The sequence below is a fragment of the Ranitomeya imitator genome, chromosome 2 (assembly GCF_032444005.1).
Source record: "Ranitomeya imitator isolate aRanImi1 chromosome 2, aRanImi1.pri, whole genome shotgun sequence".
NCBI classification, from domain to species: Eukaryota; Metazoa; Chordata; class Amphibia; order Anura; family Dendrobatidae; genus Ranitomeya; species Ranitomeya imitator.
In genome coordinates, this window is record NC_091283.1 from 782,741,551 (window position 1) to 782,745,013 (window position 3,463).

At 45.3% G+C, this 3,463-nt stretch overlaps 1 long non-coding RNA gene across 1 annotated transcript; it reads left to right on the forward strand.

The window, feature by feature from the left end:
• Window positions 1-595: 595 nt before the first annotated feature.
• LOC138667782 (uncharacterized) lies at window positions 596-1,274 on the forward strand. The gene is made up of 4 exons (XR_011318936.1): window positions 596-669; window positions 752-892; window positions 969-1,049; window positions 1,252-1,274. It is a non-coding gene; the product is annotated as an uncharacterized lncRNA (long non-coding RNA).
• The last annotated feature ends 2,189 nt before the right edge of the window (window positions 1,275-3,463 follow it).

A 3,463-nucleotide genomic window follows, 5' to 3' on the forward strand; every position in this document is an offset into this window, starting at 1 on the left:
ATGTCCATTATTTTTAGTTTCTCAATTTCCCAAAAATATTAACGGAGGAGGTTGGCCTACTGATGAAATAATACGTTTTCCAAAGACAGGAAGACCATTGAACACCAGAGCCCACATACATGTCTGAGTATCGCACCCCTGTAAAGTGTGATCTCTATTTTATGTTTGAGTATATTGTAAGCTTTGATCTGCAGCACTCAACATTTGTGTGTAAACATTGTGATTCTTTACTTTAGGTGTAGAGAGACAGCGGCGGCAAGTGAGACCCACCATTGCCACCAGTACCCCATCTTCACAAACCAGTGGGAGCCCACAGTCCGGGACATCACGTAAGTTCACAATCATTGATTGCATTTTTTTTAACATCACACGGGACATAACAGGGTAGCTGAAATATTTGAAGACATTACAGACGCAATAATGACCCAGCGGCCTACCACGCCTCCACCATCTGTTGCGACCATGCACCCTCGCACCCCTGTGAAGTGTGATATAAATTTTATGTTTCAGTATATTGTTAGCTTTGATCTGCAGCACTCTACATGTGTTTTTAAAGATTGCGTTTGTTAACTTTATGTGTAGAGAGACAGCGGTGGCAACAGGTACCTGCCATTGCCAGCAGCACCACAGCATCCACCACCAGCGGGAGCCCACAGTCCATGACGTCACGTAAGTTAACAATCATAGATTACAGTTTTTCAACTGCATACGGGACATAAGAGGGTAGCGGAAATATTTGAATACATTACAGACGCAGTAATGACCCAGCGGCCTACCACGCCACCACCAGACAGCAGACGGCCTCGCACCCCTACACCACCCTCAACACCTCCCTTCCGACACTCCTCTTCCTCCCCCGGGTCGGCGGCATTCTCCCCAGAACATAACATACGTAAGTGACCAAAACAGCGAGCGCTTCCCAACGGCGTGTTCCATAGTTAACCAGATCTGTTATTATTTCCTTTAAGGTGCTGCAGCAGTGGCCAGATCGCTGGGGTGGGAAATTAGCAGCTCTGGTTCTGGCAATGAGGAACCGGCGTCCCTTCTCCGTAAGTATCAAGATAATACGAGTGGTTTTCTGCTGGATGTCACAATAGACAACTAAAACTGTAAAATTTAATAAAATTTACATCGCCCTGTGGTGCCAGACCAAATAGAATTTTACAACACACAAAATTTGGTCCTGCCCCAGAGGTCGAGATGTATTTTCAGCGGAATCAACGTTGGTTCTCCAACCTCTTCTATCCACAGAACCGCCCACCGTAAGAGAGCTCATGGCGAGACAATTGCGCCTGGAGCGGACAGCAGCGCTCCTGCAGCAGACAGCAGCGCTCCTTCAGACTCAAGTAGAGCAGCAGGGCGTGACGCTGCGACACCTCTTGGGCCGTGGAAGGAGATAATTTTTTTTGGGGGGGTTTATGTTATATTTTGTTGTTTAATAATTTAAAACCAAGAAATTGTTACAAAAAAAAACAAAAATCTTCGCATTCTTTCTTTAATGTTTACCAAGCTATAAGGGTTAACAGCACCATTTTATAGGCATCACATTTAAAGTTATTTAGAGAGGTTTATATGACAGCAAAGCAAAAAAAATATATTTTTTTATACGGCGCGATCCTGCCAGGGTACAGCTCCAGAACCATTAAAGTACTGACAGTATTTTTCGCGACAGTCCCTTGCATCGTCTGCCTGTCTGCCAGATCCAAGTGCTTGAAGAGCTGTAAAATTATCAGGTTGTGTACGCCATTCCCCGGGCACACTATCTCCGGTTCTTGCGTCCACTGCATCAATAAACGAAGGAGGAGAATAGGAGCTCGTATCATGACGTCTCAGGAAATTATGGAGCACACAGCATGCCAAAACCACAAAGTCTATAGACGGCAGCTTCAAGTTGATAGCTGTGTGGAACACTCTAAACCGATTTGCCATAATCCCAAAGGCATTTTCAACCACACGACGGGCCCTCGACAACCGGTAATTAAAGATTCTGCACTCCGGTGTGAGTGTTCTCTGTGCAAATGGCTTCAGCAAATGTGGATGAAGAGGGAAAGCTTCATCAGCGATGAAGACAAAATTTAGGTTTGCTTTTGTGTCTTCATTTAGTGGCAACAGCAGTTCATTGTTCCTCAAGCTTTCCCCAAATGAAGTGTGTTCAAAAACACCACCGTCGGAGACTCGACCATTCATGCCAACATCCACATCGACAAACTCATAGTTCGCATTGACAAGGGCCATGAGGATCACACTGAAATATCCTTTGTAGTTGAAAAAAAAGGATCCAGAGTTGGCTGGTTGCGTGATGCGCACATGCTTTCCATCTAATGCACCACCGCAGTTTGGAAACTGCCACAGCTCATCAAAATCGGAAGCAATCCTCTTCCAGTCATCCGCCGTCTTGGGAAACTGCAAGATGAGAAGGAAACATGTACAAATTAGGTCAAATATATTATGCACATACACTCTCATGTGGACATCCTACAGTGATTGAGGCGCAGTATGGATTAGTATAGCAAAGTCAACAACCCTGAGTATGCAGGCAGCCATTTTTTCAGATGGCTTCGGTGACTCAGAGGGGGTGCTAAACAATATATCTAAATTATATAATCAATAAAATTACATTGGGAGCAGCAAATAAAAGAAGGGTGGCGCAGGGTTGGAGCAGCACATATCAGAATGGAGACGCAAAATGGTAGCAGCACATGTCAGAATGGAGGCGCAGGATCACAGCAGCACATGTCTGAATGGGGGCGCAGGATGGGAGCAGCACATGATAGGATGTAGAACATATACCAATAGAAATGCTCGCCATCAGGGCGTAGAACGGGTTCAATAGCTAGTATAATATATCGACATAACACAGCAGCCCAAAAAAATATAGTAGTACCTCCATATAATGCCTTAAGCTCTGCACAATGGCCTCGCATGTCTCCGGAATCACAACGCTCAGGAAAGGTCTGGAAACAGCGGCGGAAAACTGCAAATCCTGAAGAGACCTTCCTGTTGCCAGGAACCGCAGTGTCACCGCCAACCTTTCCTCCACGGGCACGGCTGCACGCATCGGCGTATCACACCTTTGTATGAGTGGCGTAACAGCAGACAGTATTATTTTGAAGGATTCCTCGGACATCCGAAGGTAGTTTCGGAAATCATGAGGGTTATTGTCACGTAACTCTCTTATGAGACCTATGTGTGACAATGTGGATCTTTTCTGCAGCCAGCTCCGGGTCCACATGCGACGTTTTCGTTTAGGACGTCTCTCCTCTTGGAGACGTGCTGCCTCAAACACCAGGGCAGCAGCAACAACAGAACTCTCATCGGAAGTGAGCATAGTTCCTAAAAAGAAAACAAACGTACAATACATACACGTGCTTACAAAACAATGTTCTGACCATTGATCTAATAACTATATATGTTACTACTGGTATTAAATGGGGCAGTCAACCATCTCGATCTGTAAAAGGAT